Below are 22,116 nucleotides of genomic sequence, written 5' to 3'. Positions count from 1 at the left end.
AGCGCATCCTCTGATCTACGACTGGACGCGGACTGGCGTCCTCAACGACGTTGGTTACGAGCTGACTCGGATCTAATCGCCATGGACCCCGTAAGTATAGTTCGCTCGCCTCGTGGCATGCACCTAAATTTAGATGACCTCATGCCTGACAACAGGTAGACGTTGTAGATCTAGAAACATAGTTTGTTTGTACCACAAGATCTTCATCTAATTGGCCTGAGTTAGATCTAGTCGTTAACGCCCTAGTTTTTCAGTTTGATCGTATATTACATTTTTTTTTGATCGTATATTACATATCAGAACATTGACATTGATCACCAACTCGCCTTCATCTCATAATCCGGCTACCAAACAAATTTTGTTTTTTAGTTTGATCGTATATTACATATCAGAACACTAACATTGATCAGCAATGTTACCCGCCTATGTGATTTCTAATATTCAACACTCCTCAATATTCAATTACATTTCATTAGGAGCCATTCCGTGCTACGGCTGCCCAGCTTCGTGCTTTACCGAATTGGAGGAAAAGGCCTATTATAAGGGGTAAGGCAGTTTCTGGCACTATTTGAAAACGCAGTGTTATTAACAACTTTAGTATTAATTGTTGTCTCTTATGTTTTTTAATATTGCATGCAGGTCCCAGAATAGAGGGAGAGTACGAATTTGAAGCTTCATTGAGTATGAAAATCGAGTTAAGCTGAGTTATGGGGATTTTGATGCACTCGAACGACTAGTTGCGAAATACCTACCAACAATTCCAATGTACGTGTGCACCATCAAGAAATCAAACATCGTGAAGAATAAAGCAAAGATGGTAATTCATTTTGATTTGTAACATTTCTTACTACTAACCGAGATATGCCCAAAATTGACTGTGAAATTGGTGTGCAGTACTTCTCAAGGAGGTTCACCATGAATCACATTCTGCCCAATATTCAACTACCAGCAACAATAAAGGTCTATTCACAAAATGCCAATGTTGCGAATGTTAAGATGGTGATTAGCATGTCAATGGTGAAAGGGATACCAAAAGGAGGTGCCATGATAACATCAAACTGGATGGATATCGTGAGGCAGAATGGCATGAAGATAAATCAGAAATACGTGTTCGGATTCCGTCGTAACAAGGAGGAGATGGTGGTCTGAAGCTTCTGGTTGACAGTGTGTGAGAACAACCCAGTTCAGACTTTGCTCGTGAAGACTATAGCTATCTAAAATTTACGTTTATGTCATGTTTATTGGTACACTTTTAGTATGGTACACTTTTCTGTCATGTTTAATGGTACACTATAGTCCGTGAACACTTTTATGACAGTACGTGAAGAGTTCGTTCGTGAATGCTTATGAGTTATATCCTGCTTAGTTCTCTACAAATTTGGACATGAACAATTGTAGTATGGTGAAATATGTTGATGCCCCACTCGCCAGTGGCACTATATAGATCCCACTAAGTCAATTATATATATTGCAGATCTTGTAATGTTCAGAAAAGGCCATATATTTGAAATTATCTTCGTTACAAACAATTCAAATCATAATTACAAATCATATTGTGCACCGTCGTACTAGTTACAAACCATCATCATGTGGTGACATGCGCAACCATGGTATGCTTCTAGGTGATCAGCACGTTGTCTACCATGGCCTCGAACAAGTATTGCTGCTTCATACTTAAATAGTGACTCGCGAAAGGGAATAGGACCGTCCAAAAGAGAGAGGGAGAAGTAAGTTGTCGCTGCGCCTGTGGAATGCGAAGCAGTTCTTATTACATGCATAGACGTCGCTTTATGGCCTCCGCTTATGGGCTGGCCTCCGTGTATGGGCTGGTTACTAACGGGCCGGCCCAGATATCCATCGAGACCTTCCCTAATAGAATTAATTGCAGATGCCCTAGTTAGCGGCACGTCGTACGCACCGCGTCTAACTACCCACGATTCCATCGTGAAGTCAACATCGCCTTCCATCGCCGTCTAGAGAAGATAGGAGTCCTTTCGTCGCCGACTCGCGGAGCCTACAGCTCGATCTAACGATGGCAACATCCGTGTTCCAGGTGCGCTTGCAATCTCTTATATCGTTTCGTCCACTTGATCTAAACCTTCATTGTTTGCCGGACCTGTAAGTTTTAGGTTAACATGTACTACGTAGATGGTTTAGCCAATTTTCTAAGTCAGCAATAATTGTTATGTGCAGAATGGATGATTTGGATGGCCCGGTTTATTGTGACTACACAAAGTGGACTGATCTCGTAGCTAGTTTTTCAGGACCATAACGTGCGAGGTTTAGCGCTACTAGTTTGCGCACGATGTTGCAACTTCTAGCGATCGGCATGCGCACAAATTTGATCAGATTTATGATAGAGCTATTTGATCCTAAAACAGAGAAATTCGTCAAACAAGACAAGGCAGGAGAAATAGCTGCAACCCCTGTAGACATAGAATGCATATATGGTCTACGTAATGACGGTTATTCTGCTTTCGATATAATTGATCAAGAAAGTCTAGTAAGTAGGGGGATACCGGCAAGTTAACTCAGCAAGTCTAGTGGAAATCTAGTTATTTCTGATTCGATTGCTGACATACAGAGAGAGAAGGCTTCCGATGATGACTTCGTGCACAAAGCAGTGCTCGTGCGAATTGGCACGGTTCTGGCGCCCTATGGCCCAAGAACAATCGATAGAAATCACTACTGCCTAGTGAAGGATGTTCCTAGAATGTTAAAAATTAATTGGAATCACTTCACATTACGTTACCTCATCGATAATTTGACGGCTACCACAAGAGCACCAAAAACTAGGGGATGGCCGAAAGGAAATCTTGGTCTCACTTAGGTATGTAAACATGATTAGCACTATATTTGATGTATGTGACAATTTGAAACTTTTCTCATTTAAAATGTGTTGTGTGTAGTTACTATACTGGGAAAAGGTGGTAGTCGTTGATGATTCGACGTATATTCCACACAAGTCTATTCGGCCACTTATGAAAAACTAGACCGAAGCGGAAGCGAAAAGGAGGTCAACCTACGACTATGCAAATGGTCGTGGGCGAGGCAAAGTGAAGGTTTTGTTTTTTATTCCTACTTGTAGCTATATTATATCCTAGTCGACATGTAGATTGTATTTTTATATTAATTTATACCATTTGTTTTCTAATGTTACATGCAGATTATTAATGATCTTACATCTCAACCCAAAGGTACTGCACAAACAAAGCAAAACCCATCGCAGAATGGTGAACAGTCACGTTCGAAACAAAGGGATTCTAACAAGGACATAGTAATGAAAAGTATGAAGAAGGAATTGAAGGATCACATTGACACATAGTTAGCACTTGTACCAAAGAGATGTGCAGTGGTGAGGAGCCATACATTTTACGAACACGAAAATATTACATTATGAGTAATAAATCATGATGTTATTACTTGTTTTGCAGGAAGTTCTAAAAATGTTAATTGATTTATCGGCCTTGACCGCGGAGAGGTCCAGAAGCCTGGCACCTGGATGCGACCCATTGAGGTTAATTGATCTGCACATAACTACACCAAAGAACCATCAAATAAGAAGATTGATTTTTCCTCAGTTGAAAGCTCACCTCAAAACCTTGGAGATCGATCGTACTTACATCTGGGTATCTCTATACAGAGCTAAGCGTGCACATGTGATGTGTTGCATGCATCCGCAAGTAAGATCAGAATTTTCAGAACTAATTGATGCGCATGTACTTGTACCAAGTCCGCCGGCTGAAGCCACGGAGAAGAATATGGCCGGCGGCGATACTCATTAGTACTACTGTGAATACGAAGTATGCTCTAGGAGAGGTGTCCAACCAATCTGAGCAGAAACGAATATGGCGGCGGCGGCTGGCCGTGGCGCACACGAGGATGCCCTAAGAAATCCTACTGTAGTTTTTTTTTGATAGACAGAAGGAGTCGGTAACCTTTAGCAAGAAAAGTAGCGGGGCATTGGTGGGTAATTTTGTGTAACTTTGATGCTAATATTTTTTTCTTAAGATCCATCGGCTGGCATCACCTATTAAGTTAAAATTGACGGTCCGATGTTTCTGATTATTGTGGGATTTTCTAGACTAATTTCTTTTTTCTGGTGAGACCGTAATTTACTTTTAATATATAATAGATGATGTGATGGACACACACCCATAGTAAGCATAGCATATGATCAAGTCATTAAGTTTATTTTGCTACAAGCTTTCAATACATAGTAACATAATCCTTCGACCATGAGATCGTGTTAATCACTTACACCGGATAGATACTTTGATGACATCAAACCCACTTCGTAAATGGGTGGTTATAAAGGTGGCATTAAGTATTCTGAAAGTATAAGTTAAAGCGCATGGATCAAGAGTGGGATTTGTCCATCCTGATAACGGATACATATACTCTGGGCCCTCTCGGTGGAATGTCAGCTAATTAGCTTGCAAGCATGTGACTAGGTCACAAGGGATGACATATCACGGTACGATTAAAGAGTACTTATCGCTAACGAGGTTGAACTAGGTATGGAGATACTGATGATCGAACCTCGGATAAGTAAAGTATCGCGCGACAAAGGGAATCGGTATCGTATGTTAATGGTTCTTTCGATCACGAAGTCATCGTTGAATATGCGGGAGCCATTATGGATCTCCAGGTCCCGCTATTGGTTATTGATCGGAGAAGTGTCTCGATCATGTCTGCATAGTTCGCGAACCGTAGGGTGACACAATTAAGGTTCGATGTTGTTCAAGTAGATATGGAATATGAGATGGAGACCGAATATTGTCCGGAGTCTCGGATATGATCCAGGACATCACGAGGAGGTCCGGAATGGTCCGGAGAATAAGATTCATATAAGGAAAGTTATTTTCTGGGGTTCAGAAAAGTTCGGAAATTTTCCGGTGGAAGACCGGAGGGTTTCTAGAAGGTTCCGGAGGGGACACCAGTGGGCCCACGACCCCGGGAGGGGCCACATGAGCTGAGGGGGTGCAGCCCAGCCCTAATGGGCCAGGCACACCACACACTAGTAGGAAACTATCTACAGGTGGGATGCTATTCTGTGGCGCACCAGTTTTGCGTGTCTGTGGCGCACCAGACAATGTGCGCCACTGAAATAGCGTATTTTTGTGGCGCACCTGCCACGCATGCGCCAAAGAAATAAGGTGGGCCCCACCCCTTGCCAGCCCCAATCATTGGCTTCACTATTTCTGTGGCGCACGGGACCACGTGCGCCACAGAATTAAGACATTTTGTGGCACACCAGCCAGGGTGCGCCACAGAAATAAGACTTTCTGTGGCGCACATGGGCTGGTGCGTGATACGTCTCCGACGTATCAATAATTTCTTATGATCCATGCCACATTATTGATGTTATCTACATGTTTTATGCACACTTTATGTCATATTCGTGCATTTTCTGGAACTAACCTATTAACAAGATGCCGAAGTGCCGATTCTTTGTTTTCTGCTGTTTTTGGTTTCAGAAATCCTAGTAAGGAAATATTCTCGGAATTGGACGAAATCAACGCCCAGGGGCCTATTTTTCCACGAAGCTTCCAGAAGTCCGAAGACGAAACGAAGTGGGGCCACAGGGTGCCCAAACCCGAGGGCGGCGCGGCCCACCCCCTGGCCGCGCCGGCCTGTGGTCTGGGGCCCCTGTGCCCCCTCTTGACCTACCCTTCCGCCTACTTAAAGCCTCCGTGACGAAACCCCCAGTACCGAGAGCCACGATACGGAAAACCTTCCAGAGACGCCGCCAACGCCGATCCCATCTCGGGGGATCCAGGAGATCGCCTCCGGCACCCTGCCGGAGAGGGGAATCATCTCCCGGAGGACTCTACGCCGCCATGGTCGCCTCCGGTGTGATGTGTGAGTAGTCTACCCCTGGACTATGGGTCCATAGCAGTAGCTAGATGGTTGTCTTCTCCCCATTGTGCTATCATTGTCGGATCTTGTGAGCTGCCTAACATGATCAAGATCATCTATCTGTAATTCTATATGTTGCGTTTGTTGGGATCCGATGAATAGAGAATACTTGTTATGTTGATTATCAAAGTTATATCTACGTGTTGTTTATGATCTTGCATGCTTTCCGTTACTAGTAGATGCTCTGGCCAAGTAGATGCTTGTAACTCCAAGAGGGAGTATTTATGCTCGATAGTGGGTTCATGCCTGCATTGACACACAGGACGATGTGAGAAAGTTCTAAGGTTGTGTTGTGCTGTTGCCACTAGGGATAAAACATTGATGCTATGTCTAAGGATGTAGTTGTTGATTACATTACGCACCATACTTAATGCAATTGTCTGTTGCTTTGCAACTTAATACTGGAAGGGGTTCGGATGATAACCTGAAGGTGGACTTTTTAGGCATAGATGCAGTTGGATGGCGGTCTATGTACTTTGTCGTAATGCCCAATTAAATCTCACTATACTCATCATGATATGTATGTGCATGGTCATGCTCTCTTTATTTGTCAATTGCCCAACTGTAATTTGTTCACCCAACATGCTGTTTGTCTTATGGGAGAGACACCTCTAGTGAACTGTGGACCCCGGTCCAATTCTCTTTACTGAAATACAATCTACTGTAATACTTGTTTTACTGTTTTCTGCAAACAATCATCTTCCACACAATACGGTTAATCCTTTGTTACAGCAAGCCGGTGAGATTGACAACCTCACTGTTTCGTTGGGGCAAAGAACTTTGGTTGTGTTGTGCAGGTTCCACGTTGGCGCCGGAATCCCTGGTGTTGCGCCGCACTACATCCCGCCGCCATCAACCTTCGACGTGCTTCTTGACTCCTACTGGTTCGATAAACCTTGGTTTCTTGCGAGGGAAACTTGCTGCTGTACGCATCACACCTTCCACTTGGGGTTCCCAACGAGCGTGTGCTTTACGCGTCATCAAGCTAAATTTCTGGCGCCGTTGCCGGGGAGATCAAGACACGCTGCAAGGGGAGTCTCCACTTCTCAATCTCTTTACTTTGTTTTTGTCTTGCTTAGTTTTATTTACTACTTTGTTTGCTACACTAAATCAAAATACAAAAAAATTAGTTGCTAGTTTTACTTTATTTGCTATCTTGTTTGCTATATCAAAAACACAAAAAAATTAGTTTACTTGCATTTACTTTATCTAGTTTTCTTTATTTACTACTACTAAAATGAGTAATCCTGAAGTTGAAGTTCGTACGTTTAAGCAACGAGGGGGAGAATGTTTGAGAGATGCTTGGTATAGAATTAGTGATGCCCATAATAGATGCACTAAGAAACACTCCACCATTATTTTACTCAGGAATTTTTATGTTGGTATCTCTAGCTGGAATAGATATGTTCTTGATAGTCTCGCAAAAGGTGACTTCCTAAGTACTCCTGCATTAGAAGCTAGTTGCATTATTGAGAGTTTATTTGGAATACCCCCTGTTGATAAAGTTAAAACTGAAATCTCTCTTGAAGATGTTATGAAAAAATTGGAAACCATAGAGAAAAATTTTCCAAGTATTGAAGCTAAATTGGAAATGTTACTTGATAAAACTGATGAACTTGATAAATCTTTAGGAGGAATTGATGAAAGAATTAGTGTCCTATGAACTTGTGATGTCCATGATGATCAAATCAATAGGATTGATGAACTTGAAAAGGCTATGGGAACCTTGGGTTCAACATTTTCTTCTCTTAAATATAAGGAGAAAGCTTATGTGGGTAAGGAGCAAAAGTTTATGTATGTCTCTAAAGTGCCTAAACCAAAGAAGTATTATTATAGGCCTAAAATTGACAAAGCCCTTAGTACCACTGCGGATGGGGGAGCTCAAAATGACGATGCACCACCCTTTGATAATACTTGATGCACACTTTCTGCGCCTAGCTGAAAGGCGTTAAAGAAAAGCGCTTATGGGAGACAACCCATGTTTTTACCTACAGTACTTTGTTTTTATTTTGTGTCTTGGAAGTTGTTTACTACTGTAGCAACCTCTCCTTATCTTAGTTTTGTGTTTTGTGGTGCCAAGTTAAGCCGTTGATAGAAAAGTAAGTACTAGATTTGGATTACTGCGCAGTTCCAGATTTCTTTGCTATCACGAATCTGGGTCCACCTCCCTGTAGGTAGTTCAGAAAATTAAGCCAATTTACGTGCATGATCCTCAGATATGTACGCAACGTTTATTCAATTTGAGCATTTTCATTTGAGCAAGTCTGGTGCCATTTTAAAATTCATCAATACGAACTGTTCTGTTTTGACAGATTCTGCCTTTTATTTCGCATTGCCTCTTTTGCTATGTTGGATGAAGTTCTTTGATCCACTAATGTCCAGTAGCATTATGCAATGTCCAGAAGTGTTAAGAATGATTGTGTCACCTCTGAATATGTTAATTTTTATTGTGCACTAACCCTCTAATGAGTTGTTTCGAGTTTGGTGTGGAGGAAGTTTTCAAGGATCAAGAGAGGAGTATGATGCAACATGATCAAGGAGAGTGAAAGCTCTAAGCTTGGGGATGCCCCGGTGGTTCACCCCTGCATATATCAAGAAGACTCAAGCGTCTAAGCTTGGGGATGCCCAAGGCATCCCCTTCTTCATCGACAACATTATCAGGTTCCTCCCCTGAAACTATATTTTTATTCCATCACATCTTATGTGCTTTTTCTTGGAGCGTCGGTTTGTTTTTGTTTTTTGTTTTGTTTGAATAAAATGGATCCTAGCATTCACTTTATGGGAGAGAGACACGCTCCGCTGTAGCATATGGACAAGTATGTCCTTGGTTTCTACTCATAGTATTCATGGCGAAGTTTCTCCTTCGTTAAATTGTTATATGGTTGGAATTGGAAAATGATACATGTAGTAATTGCTATTAATGTCTTGGGTAATGTGATACTTGGAAATTGTTGTGCTCATGATTAAGCTCTTGCATCATATGCTTTGCACCCATTAATGAAGAAATACATAGAGCATGCTAAAATTTGGTTTGCATATTTGGTTTCTCTAAGGTCTAGATAATTTCTAGTATTGAGTTTGAACAACAAGGAAGACGGTGTAGAGTCTTATAATGTTTTCAATATGTCTTTTATGTGAGTTTTGCTGCACCGGTTCATCCTTGTGTTTGTTTCAAATAATCCTTGCTAGCCTAAACCTTGTATCGAGAGGGATTACTTCTCATGCATCCAAAATACTTGAGCCAACCACTATGCCATTTGTGTCCACCATATCTACCTACTACATGGTATTTTTCCGCCATTCCAAAGTAAATTGCTTGAGTGCTACCTTTAAAATTCCATCATTCACCTTTGCAATATATAGCTCATGGGACAAATAGCTTAAAAACTATTGTGGCATTGAATATGTAATTATGCACTTTATCTCTTATTAAGTTGCTTGTTGTGCGATAACCATGTTCACTGGGGACGCCATCAACTATTCATTGTTGAATTTCATGTGAGTTGCTATGCATGTCCGTCTTGTCTGAAGTAAGAGAGATCTACCACCTTATGGTTAAGCATGCATAATGTTAGAGAAGCACATTGGGCCGCTAACTAAAGCCATGATCCATGGTGGAAGTTTCAGTTTTGGACATATATCCTCAATCTCAAATGAGAAAATTATTAATTGTTGTTACATGCTTATGCATAAAAGAGGAGTCCATTATCTGTTGTCTATGTTGTCCCGGTATGGATGTCTAAGTTGAAGAATAATCAATAGCGAGAAATCCAATGCGAGCTTTCTCCTTAGACCTTTGTACAAAGGCATAGAGGTACCCCTTTGTGACACTTGGTAAAAACATGTGCATTGTGATGATCCGGTAGTCCAAGCTAATTAGGACAAGGTGCGGGCACTATTAGTACACTATGCATGAGGCTTGCAACTTATAAGATATAATTTACATGATACATATGCTTTATTACTACCGTTGACAAAATTGTTTCATGTTTTCAAAATCAAAGCTCTAGCACAAATATAGCAATCGATGCTTTCCTCTTTGAAGGACCATTCTTTTACTTTTATGTTGAGTCAGTTCACCTATTTCTCTCCACCTCAAGAAGCAAACACTTGTGTGAACTGTGCATTGATTCCTACATACTTGCTTATTGCACTTATTATATTACTCTATGTTGACAATATCCATGAGATATACATGTTACAAGTTGAAAGCAACCGCTGAAACTTAATCTTCTTTTGTGTTGCTTCAATGCCTTTACTTTGAATTATTGCTTTATGAGTTAACTCTTATGCAAGACTTATTGATGCTTGTCTTGAAGTGCTATTCATGAAAAGTCTTTGCTTTATGATTCACTTGTTTACTCATGTCATATACATTGTTTTGATCGCTGCATTCACTACATATGCTTTACAAATAGTATGATCAAGATTATGATGGCATGTCACTCCAGAAATTATACGTGTTATCGTTTTACCTGCTCGAGACGAGCAGAACTAAGCTTTGGGATGCTGATACGTCTCCGACGTATCGATAATTTCTTATGATCCATGCCACATTATTGATGTTATCTACATGTTTTTTGCACACTTTATGTCATATTCGTGCATTTTCTGGAACTAACCTATTAACAAGATGCCGAAGTGCCGATTCTTTGTTTTCTGCTGTTTTTGGTTTCAGAAATCCTAGTAAGGAAATATTCTCGGAATTGGACGAAATCAACGCCCAGGGGCCTATTTTTCCACGAAGCTTCCAGAAGTCCGAAGACGAAACGAAGTGGGGCCACAGGGTGCCCAAACCCTAGGGCGGCGCGGCCCACCCCCTGGCCGCGCCGGCCTGTGGTCTGGGGCCCCTGTGCCCCCTCTTGACCTACCCTTCCGCCTACTTAAAGCCTCCGTGACGAAACCCCCAGTACCGAGAGCCACGATACGGAAAACCTTCCAGAGACGCCGCCAACGCCGATCCCATCTCGGGGGATCCAGGAGATCGCCTCCGGCACCCTGCCGGAGAGGGGAATCATCTCCCGGAGGACTCTACGCTGCCATGGTCGCCTCCGGTGTGATGTGTGAGTAGTCTACCCCTGGACTATGGGTCCATAGCAGTAGCTAGATGGTTGTCTTCTCCCCATTGTGCTATCATTGTCGGATCTTGTGAGCTGCCTAACATGATCAAGATCATCTATCTGTAATTCTATATGTTGCGTTTGTTGGGATCCGATGAATAGAGAATACTTGTTATGTTGATTATCAAAGTTATATCTACGTGTTGTTTATGATCTTGCATGCTTTCCGTTACTAGTAGATGCTCTGGCCAAGTAGATGCTTGTAACTCCAAGAGGGAGTATTTATGCTCGATAGTGGGTTCATGCCTCGCATTGACACAGGACAGATGTGAGAAAGTTCTAAGGTTGTGTTGTGCTGTTGCCACTAGGGATAAAACATTGATGCTATGTCTAAGGATGTAGTTGTTGATTACATTACGCACCATACTTAATGCAATTGTCTGTTGCTTTGCAACTTAATACTGGAAGGGGTTCGGATGATAACCTGAAGGTGGACTTTTTAGGCATAGATGCAGTTGGATGGCGGTCTATGTACTTTGTCGTAATGCCCAATTAAATCTCACTATACTCATCATGATATGTATGTGCATGGTCATGCTCTCTTTATTTGTCAATTGCCCAACTGTAATTTGTTCACCCAACATGCTGTTTGTCTTATGGGAGAGACACCTCTAGTGAACTGTGGACCCCGGTCCAATTCTCTTTCTTGAAATACAATCTCTTGTAATACTTGTTTCTTGTTTTACGCAAACAATCATCTTCCACACAATACGGTTAATCCTTTGTTACAGCAAGCCGGTGAGATTGACAACCTCACTGTTTCGTTGGGGCAAAGTACTTTGGTTGTGTTGTGCAGGTTCCACGTTGGCGCCGGAATCCCTGGTGTTGCGCCACACTACATCCCGCCGGCATCAACCTTCGACGTGTTTCTTGACTCCTACTGGTTCGATAAACCTTGGTTTCTTACTGAGGGAAACTTGCTACTGTACGCATCACACCTTCCACTTGGGGTTCCCAACGAGCGTGTGCTTTACGCGTCATCAGTGCGCCACAGAAAATACACATGGTCAGCATCCTCAGAGAGGGAGGCTTGGCCAGTAACCCTAGAGCATGGAGGATAAGAGCAGAAGAGAGGAGGGGAAGCAGGAGGCGTACCTGGAGCAAGGCGCTGTAGGCGTGTCCATGGCAGCACGGTGGCACAAGCCTGGTCACGCCAGCTCCACCGCTCCAGCGCACCACCAGCAAGCCCTGAGCACCACCACGGCGCCCAGGAGCATCAGCGCGACGAGAATCACCGTGTATACCGCAACCCTAGTTGCAGTAGGGGGTCGAGGACGAGCGGAGGCGACGAGATCTTCCAGATCGAAGCGGACAGGAAGGAGCGGCGTCGCGAGGCGGTTCGATTGCGACCAACCACGCCGCCAGGGACCGCCGGAGACGGCCAGGAGACGCCGGCGACGGCGCTGGCGATGCAGGGTCACGAGAGAGAGGAGAGGATTAGGGTTAGGTCGAGGAGAAGACGACGCGAGCGAGTGAGCCGGTTGGGCCGAGCCCAACGGGCTGGTCCAACCAAACTACTCGGTCGGTCTGACCAGTGGGCCCGGGGAGGGGCAAAATGGTCATTTGACCATGGGGTTTTTTATAAAATTTGAAAATAAATCTAAAAACCCTAGAATAACTCTAAACAAATAAATAAAAATATGTAGACCAATTAAAATTTTGAGAGCTATTCAAAATAAATACTTTCATCACAAATTAAACAAATGTTAAATATGAGTTTGATGAAATACTACCAATAAAATTGAATAAATAAGTCCTTAGCTTTTTAATAATTAAAAGAAGAATGAAAACTCATAATTATTCTAAGAAAATTGGAATCAAAGAAAATAAATATTTTCTCTGAATAAACTCCTTAATAAAAATCACAAAGAATTATTCAATAACTCTTAAGGAGTATTTCTAAATTGTGCTTATTCGCCATCTCTGACATTAAATAATTAAGCATCGGCAAGGGGGAACAACCCTAAAAATCGAAAGCATGCATATTTGAATCTTTAACCATTGCCCTTATCGGACAATGATGCTATGTTTCAGAAACAGAGGACCAGGGTCAGTCCAAACAATCCAACTGCACTACCTTGCAGTTACTAGGCAAGTTCATCGCTTGCTCATGTCACTTTGAGTATTTTTACCAAATTACTTGCAAAGTACTATACTTATCACTCTTGCATGAAAAACAAAAATACTATTTTCATAACTATGAATATGACTTTGTGGTGGGCAATGGAACCATGGTATGAGTATGGTGGAGGTTCCATTGCAATGGGTTTATATCCATCTAGGATTAACAACAAATGTCGTCCAGTGATTCTTGTGCCGTAAGACCCGTGTTAACCATAAGATCTGGAGTGGGACGGAGTAGTCAGTTGTAATTCTCCCTCTCGTACATCAACGGATGCGCTTACCTCAGCAGTTGTGTCTTGCGAGAACAACCGGTGGGTGGGGATCCCATTCTAATTCCCCACGGTAATGTGGTCTATGATGGGTTGCAGAAGGCCGGCGAAGGTATCGAGGTCGGATGATACCCAATGGGATATGCTGACTGGCGGGGATATTAGTCGAGGTCGGATGGTATCCAATGGATACGCTGACCGGCGAGGACCCAAGGTCGGAACTGCAACAAAGGGTGGGTGTGCGTGGTCGCGGAGAAATGCAATGATTGGCTAGGACCTTATACCGGGCCTCACACCACGGAAGTGTGGACGGGAAAGCTGCCCAGTTGGCACCAAGGTTAAGATCTCTTATGGGTACCTCTGCAGAGTGTAACGAATCATGACCTGTCACTCCCTGTTCTGGGTTTTGGAACTGCGAACGCGGCCGGAAAGGAACTCCATGAAGTTCTAGACACCCGGTGAAGGCTGACGGACATAGCTCTTCGGAATAAAAGCAACCTTTTGAAGAAATGCTTACAAAAACCTGCATTGGCATATGACTTTCTGGTCTAGTGCCGTAGCTAGTGCATAAAACACCTCTTTCCGATAATGAACTTGTTGAGTATGCTCGTACTCATACCTCTTATAATCCCATGCTTAGATTGTCTGAATCACCTGGAGGAGGCCAATGAAGGACCCGAAGGAGCAGATGGGATCTGCTATGAAGAACCAGACCTCTCTGGAGGAGTAGAGGGGGTAGATTATCTGATCATGTACGGAACTAGAGAGGTTCCTGAAGAAGACACCGCTTAAGTAACACAAGTAGTAGTAGTAGTCGAGCAGCACGAACTCTATAGTATTTAGCTGCTCGAGTAGAAATGGTACTTAGCCTGCTTAGACCTATATTGTATAAGTTAAGTATGGTTCACCTAGAACCTTTGAGTTATCCTCTATGGACCCAGGAGGAGCTCCAATGTGATGTACATATGTGGCTTGTAATCTTAAGTGAGTAAAATAAAGACCAGCTATGTTTCTGTTGTACTACTCTGAGGGATGTTTGCGAATTGGTACTTTGCACATGTTATGTCAACGACTGGCATACTACAACATGCAGTGGTATGCAGGGTCACCATAACAGGGCAGTCGACGCTTTCAGTGACGGCATTTGACGAGCAGCCTATATCGAAGAACTCGGCCGCAAGAAGTCGAAGACCATCACTAAACTCATGGAAATCGCCAACATCTGGGCTGATGGAGAAGACCACGTGCGAAAGCCACGCCCAAGAAGCGACGACGAAGAGGATGATCAGAAGCACGGAAACTATTCGGGTCATCGACGCGATTGCTGCAAGAAGAGGAGAGACCGTGGATATGAAACCTTCGCCGATACCAACATAGTCGCAGCCGGGTACACTGATCGACGCGATGACCGGTATGATGACCGGCGTGGCGACGGACGCGATGATCGTCGGGACAGCAACCGTAGCGGGTCTGGGGGAGGCCGAGGCAACTACAGAGATCGGCCACCACGCGTACCAGAACTACCGTTCAATGAGCAGCTAAACGGTCCCTGCTACATACATTCGTACATCGACCCGAAGGATAATACCAAAAAGTCGAGTCATCTACTCAGGGACTGTCGGCAGTTCCTCGATCTCCAGAAGTTCTATGAGTCGAATAAAGCGCACTCGACGGCGCCTGGAACGCAGCTTCCCAACCCGCCGCCTCCACCACAGCATCAAGTCCAGCCTCGTGCACCCAATGAAGCTTTTCCCCCACCCCGAGGGCAGATGAGCATGATCCACAGAACTGGCGTCTCTAGGTGGGAGATGAAGAAGCTGACGCAAGAAGTCAATATTGCAGAAGTCACCATGGCAAACGTTACTGAGTTCATCGACTGGTCTACACAGAGCATCCTGTTCAGTAGGGCTGACCACCCGATGTCTATTACGAAGCCAGGTCACGCTGCTTTGGTACTCGAAGCACAAATTGGCAGATTCACCATGAGCAAAGTATTCATGGATGGAGGAAGCGGATTAAATCTCTTATTCACAAGCACGGTGAAAACGATGGGCATTACATCTGATATGTTGCAGGAATCTGATACGTGCTTTCATGGTATTCTTCCGACCTTGCCAGCATATTCTCTCGGCAGAATCTCCTTGAATGTAGTCTTCGGGAAACCCGATAATTTTAGGAGGGAAAGGCTCGAGTTTGAAGTAGTGCATTGGGAGTCACAGTACCATGCTATTGTTGGGAGACCAGCTTATGCCAAATTCATGGATGTGCCTCATTACGCATATCTAAAGCTCAAGATGCTAGGTAACAATGGAACCAATATTATAGTTCACGGGAGCTTCTCTCGGTCAGATAATTGTGATCGAGAATTCCAGAGGATTGCCGCTAAATTTGGGATAAAACAGGAAGTCAAGACCTCGGATGTTATCCCCAAACAATTGGCTCTTGAAGATAAGGAATCTAAACTCAAGGAGGTAGACAGCAGCAAGAAGTCTAAGAAACAGCCTGATGATCCTGCTACATCACTACCAATTATCAAGGATTCGGCAGAAGTTGTTAGTGCCTCGACAGAAGTCACTAATACTTCGGCAGAAATTGGCAATGCCTCAAAAGAAGCTATCGACACCTCAGCAGACGTCAGTCAAGCCAAAGAATACCCTCCTCTTACTTAAGAAGACGAGCGGTGGCATATATCTTTACTTTCCATAGCATTTTTATTTTCAATAAGGCTTTCTAAAGCCACATCAATTTAGCTTATCTTGTCGTTACAGACTTATTAATAAAGTTCAAGTTTCGTCTATGCAAGCATTCGATTGATTCGGGACACCCGACAATATTTCCCAAGATCTTCGCACAATACCGCGAACACTGACTTCAGAAAATATTAATACAGTAAGCGAACCCGATAAAAAAGATCGGGCGCCGCCTATACTGATTCTATCTTCGCACAATACCGCGAACACTGACTTCGGAAAATATTAATACAGTACGCGAACCCGATAAAAAAGATCGGGAGCCGCTTATACTGATTCTATTCGAAGATTTTCATTTCAGCCTCAGGGAACATGCAAGTGCTGCAATCAATGATGTAAGCCCTAGGAGTAGGAAAACCCAGAGCGCGCAGGTACGAGGGGTTTATGTGCATGAGGTCACTACAAGGGACCGTGAGGTCGCCTCGCATTCCCAAGCTTATGGGTAGGCCAAGCAACAGCTCGACACGCCCATGCACACAACACCCACCTCATATGCTCACGTTAGGCTTTCCAAGTCTAAGTGCTACACCTTCCTGTGCACTTCAAACATACACGCACGGTGCACAGGGTACAAGGGTGGAATACAGATTCAATATCACAACATAACCATCTACGACACAAAAGATGGAAATAAAGTTTATATATAGCAACACTCTACTGAGCAAGATCCAAATCACACGCAAAGGACACATGTCCCATCAGTACATCATACATAGAGGTAGCAAATAGTCAGGGTACAGACAAGATCCAAATGGGACTAAGAGTCCTGAAGATAACCAGGCGGAGTCCATAACCAACAAGCCACATGCTGCTGCCTTAGGAGCGATCCTGCTACTCAACGAAGTCGTCGTCCGTGAACTCGAAAAAGTAGCCTCCAGCGTACTGCTCATCATCTGTCGTACCTGTTTATCGAAAAGCGGGTTTCAGAAAAAGAGGGAGAAAAACGAGGGTAAGTACCAAATGGCACGTACTTGCGAGATAAGACCAGCTATGCTTGCTGGGGGGCGGTATAAACTTTGCCTGGCTATATGTGGAGTTTAGCGGCAGCAAAGCAACTAACCAATAGAGACACGCTACAACATTCGTCTATCAGAGAAGATGAGAGAGCGCATAATCTTGCATCTGCAAACAAAACCCAGCCAATGCGATCCCCCTTAGCCAAGAGGTACTAACAAGGCACTCACACAGTTGACAATTTTATTCCATATCCGTTGTAGTAGTACTAACTTACTACGCAGATTATTAGCAAATTATTAGCGACAAGATTAGGTGTAAGTTGTTCTATGATCGAGTTAAACAGCTCCAAGTCGTCCATAACCGCGAACACGGCTTTCCGAAAAGATTTACCCTGCAGGGGTGCACCAATGTTACCATACACGCATGCTCAAACCCGCATAGTCAAGTGCGGGGTCTCACAACAAGACCGTTCCCAGATCTGCAAGAATGCCTAGGGGGGGCCACCCGACTAAGCTACCCGAAACGAAGTTCGGCCGTACTCTGATGCGGACTCAGGGTTTGCGTTAACGGCTAGGCGTGCAAACCACACGCTTCGCTAAACGTTCCGCAAGGTACAGTACAGAATATAAACACCCGAATGCAACAGGAAGTAAACACCCGAAGGCAACAGTATATAAACATGCATGCGCCAAATAAAACCAAGGTTGTGGCCCCCTTTTCAACAGACTTGAGAAATGGTAATGGGTGATGGGGGGTCCCGATAAAACCTCCCACGAGTGGTTAGCGCGCTCAGTCTTAGAAACAGATAACAAGAACTCGGGTCCTAGGGGACACAAGCGAGACAAAAATCCAATGCTTTCGCAAAGGGGCTCACCGATGCCTCTGCAAAGTTAATATCCCATATCAATTTTAGTTGTAGCAAAAGTTATCCACATCATTTTCAAAAGGTGTTACATGTGTCAACTTCCCAACAAGATATCCCGAACATCTCGAGATATCAACAAGACCCTAAACTCGCCTACGACTCGCAAAGCTGGCAAACAACAAACATCAGGTAGGGCAAGGAGGTGTAACTCGGATCATATAGGGTAACAGGTGGAATAGGACACGTGACACAACAGAATCGCAACATAGGGATAGCAATATATCAAAAGAGCAAGAAAATGTAAAATAGGTGAAGAGGTGGGCTCGCCTGTCAGATCAGCGGTAGAAGCACATGCACGATCCTCCTGGGGGTGCTCGTACTCCTGCTCGAACTGCTCTGCGTCGGTGTCTACTCGAGAAGAACCAAATATCACATACAAGGAAAGTATAGCACAAATCAATACAAGTAGATGCAATGCGCAATATGATGCATGATGACATGGCAAGATGATAGGTGCATGGCAAAATTAAGTGGGGTGCTCTAATGTCACATGAAATGATAAGCACCCTCACATATACCTTAATTGAAGTTGCAAGTTTTATTTTGGAAAATTCAGAGATGATGCCAATGATGCATGATGATGCAAGATTTGAATTCCTCTCACTTTTCTGATGAGAATAGACATAAAATTTGTACAATTTGGAGTTGTAGAATTAAAGATATGAATTATGCAAATTACTCGATTTAATTCAGATTTTAATTTTATCCAAATTTTATTTATCCAAAACCCAAAACAAAGTTCATATTTGGATAGATCATGAAATGCTGATCAATTTGGATATATCATTTGTCAGATTTGGAAATCAAAAAGTTCAATTTTAATTAGTTTGAAATTGGGACAGATTTCATATTCATAAATAGAAAAAGGAGAAAGGAGTTTGAAATTCGAATTTTGACACCGATTTGGGCGGGAGTTGTTTTGTACCGAGGTGGACACTAGCCCTTGACGCTTACAGGTGGGACCATGGCCACGTCAGCGTGCCCGCGTGGAAGTTCAAAAAGGAGGCCGTTAACCTGCGCCCAAGGGGAATCGAACCCTGGTCGGCCAGGGTAAGGTGCAGGGTGAGAGCCAGTGTGCTAGCGCGTCGGTATTGACAGAAAACAGGGTTCAGCTAAGGTGAGCCGTAGAGACAAGTTAACTGAAATTCGACAGCTGAATTGAAGAAGGTGACAGTGTTTTTCCTGAAGAAATTTCTCTGCACAGATTTTAAAGTTTCCGCTGCGACTGATCTGGTTAGCGCTAGGCATGGTTCTGATGTAGTTGAGTATGTAGGACATACCAAGATTATAAAGGGACAGATTTTGTGGCAGACGGAGCATCGTGGCGCCGGCGGTGATCAACGGAAAAAGGAGCAGCGTCACGACGAAACTGAAAACGAGAATTCGACACCTGCTCTGGTCTCGACTTTGAGAGACGGTGGCGACGCCAATACTTGACCGTTTTGGATGATTCAAAAACCTAGATGTAGCCTGAGGTACCGTGCATCTAGATGTACAAGTGTTGCAAGCTGAGGTGGACGGTGGCGCCAGCGTCGTTCATCGGAAAACAGCACCGTGACACAGATAAGAAGCTACCCCTTTTTCTCGTGTTTCGATCTCGTTCTCGAGCAGATCCTCGCATATGTGATGCAGCAGCGATGTAGTAACAAGCAGGGGAGATGTAGGAAGGAGGGTTGCTCACAGAGAGGTGGTCGAGAAGAGGAGAACGACGGAGGCAGACGGATGAACTGCCGGTGGCGAGGTAGAAGACGTGGCCGAGGAGATGACGCAAATCCTGGCGTGCTCCTGGCTTCGGAGTGATCCGCGAAGGTGACGAGGACGTAGAGAAGGTCGAGGTGGCTTCGTTACACAGTTCAGGTGGGCGCGTCGGCGGCCATGGCGACGGTGGCTGGTGGTTTTGCTCTCAGCAGGTTCTTCCCAGGAAGTAGAAAAAGGAGAAGTGGCGGCGGCTTGGAGAGGGAAAAAGAGGCTAGGGTTCGGTGGCTGGTGTGCTGATGCTTTTAAGAGAGAAAGGTGAGGCCGACCGATGGAGTGGAGGCGACGTGGAGCTGCAGCGAAGGTTTTTGCCCGATATGGTGTAATGGTCTACGTGTAAAGGAGGAAGACGGTCACATGGGGCTCCTCTTAGGTCAAGATGGATTGGGCCACGTGGTGGGCTTCATCGGGTGAGAAAAAGGAGGGGGCTAGCTGGGCTGCTGCTGGGTTGGGCTGCGGTGAGAGAGAGAGGGAGCAGGCCGCCGGTTAGGGTTAGGTTAGTTAGAATTAGGGTTTCTCTTCCCTCTTCTTTTCTTTTATAAATTCTGTTTTTATTTTCTTGACAAAACAAAACCCATTTAGAGATTGAGTAAGAGTAGGTTGTTTGAAATGAAGAGAGAAGAATAGAGAAGCACATCACCACACATGTGATGATGAGATAAGAAAGGGAAAAGAAGAAGGGAAAAGAAATATGCATAGAGCTAGAATGGAATAAGCTCCATGATTTTATGTGCAAATTAGTTTGTAGTTTTACAAAATTAATCCAACCATTTGAGAAGGAGCATCTCCAATTCAATTCAAGTTGGATAGCAAGGTGGAGAGTAGAAGAGAGATTAAGGTGCTACCAAATTTTAGAAAAATTTGGCATGACCTATGTGTATTAGGGTTAGGAGAGGGGAAGAAAAGTTGGAGAGCCTTTCTTGGAACATCACAAGAGGAGGGGATGAACCAAGAGAGAGAAAGGAAGAAGAACATAAAGTAAAGCAACATAAGATCAAAGCCAAAACCAAAAGCAATTTATAAAAACCAAGGGTGTGATATGCATGAATGCAACATGATGGTATGACAACAATGCAAGAAAAGTACAAAGGGGTCTATGTATTACTCTTGGGATGTTACAAATGATAATCAAAGGGACCTTGAAAAATACGATATAAATACACATTGTCTTTCGTCAAAGCCTCAGGGAACATGCGAGCGCTGCAAATGACGAAGACGATACAAATTACAAAGCATCGCAATACCGATGCCAAAAAGACCCACGCCGGTACATCGAAAAAAGAAATACTAAGAGCCACGGAGTCGATACTGCGCGTAAGTTCCTTCGATTTAACTCGGGGGCTGCTGCCGACAAAATTCAAAAATACACCTTCGGTTATGGTAAAGTTGCGATTACTACGGGTTCATTGGGCCCGCAACATGAGCTGATCACTCAAAATTTTTGCTGCCGATACAAATTACAGTGTTGGCGTGGGAGTATTGGCCAGAGGAGCCTGATGTCTACGTTCCCCCTCCTTTCCTGTAGACAGTGTTGGGCCTCCAAGAGCAGAGGTTTGTAGAACAGCAGCAAGTTTTCCCTTAAGTGGATCACCCAAGGTTTATCGAACTCAGGGAGGAAGAGGTCAAAGATATCCCTCTTATGCAACCCTGCAACCACAAAGCAAGAAGTCTCTTGTGTCCCCAACACACCTAATAGGTGCACTAGTTCGGCGAAGAGATAGTGAAATACAGGTGGTATGAATATATATGAGCAGTAGCAACGGTGCCAGAAAATAGCTTACTGGCGTGTAGTTGATGGTGGTAGTATTGCAGCAGTAGTAACACAGTAAAACAGTAAACAAGCAGTAGTAACTCAGCAGTATTTAGGAACAAGGCCTAGGGATTACACTTTCACTAGTGGACACTCTCAACATTGATCACATAACAGAATAGATAAATGCATACTCTACACTTTTGTTGGATGATGAACGCATTGCGTAGGATTACACGAACCCTCAATGCCGGAGTTAACAAGCTCCACAATTTGTTCATATTTAAGTAACCTTATAGTGTAAGATAGATCAACATAACCAGATAGATCACATCAATACCATCATAATGATAATTAACTCCACAATCTACAAGAGATCATGATCATAGCCTACGACAAGAACCACACGGTGCACACACTAGTCACCTTTACACACGTGCAGGAGGAATAGAACTACTTTAATAATATCACTAGAGTAGCACATAGATGAATTGTGATACAAAACTCATATGAATCTCAATCATGTAAAGCAGCTCATGAGATC

General features: G+C 43.7%; 1 long non-coding RNA gene across 1 annotated transcript; it reads right to left on the bottom strand.

Annotated features, from left to right (window-relative positions):
• Positions 1–16,810: 16,810 nt before the first annotated feature.
• LOC139838375 (uncharacterized) lies at positions 16,811–20,049 on the bottom strand. Its single transcript, XR_011754632.1, has 3 exons — positions 19,749–20,049; positions 18,335–18,415; positions 16,811–17,087 (listed from the first exon to the last, which is right to left on the bottom strand). It is a non-coding gene; the product is annotated as an uncharacterized lncRNA (long non-coding RNA).
• Between the last annotated feature and the right edge of the window lie 2,067 nt (positions 20,050–22,116).

This window comes from Lolium perenne, chromosome 3 (assembly GCF_019359855.2).
Source record: "Lolium perenne isolate Kyuss_39 chromosome 3, Kyuss_2.0, whole genome shotgun sequence".
Lineage (NCBI taxonomy): Eukaryota > Viridiplantae > Streptophyta > Magnoliopsida > Poales > Poaceae > Lolium > Lolium perenne.
This window is presented reverse-complemented; position numbering and strand designations above follow the sequence as displayed.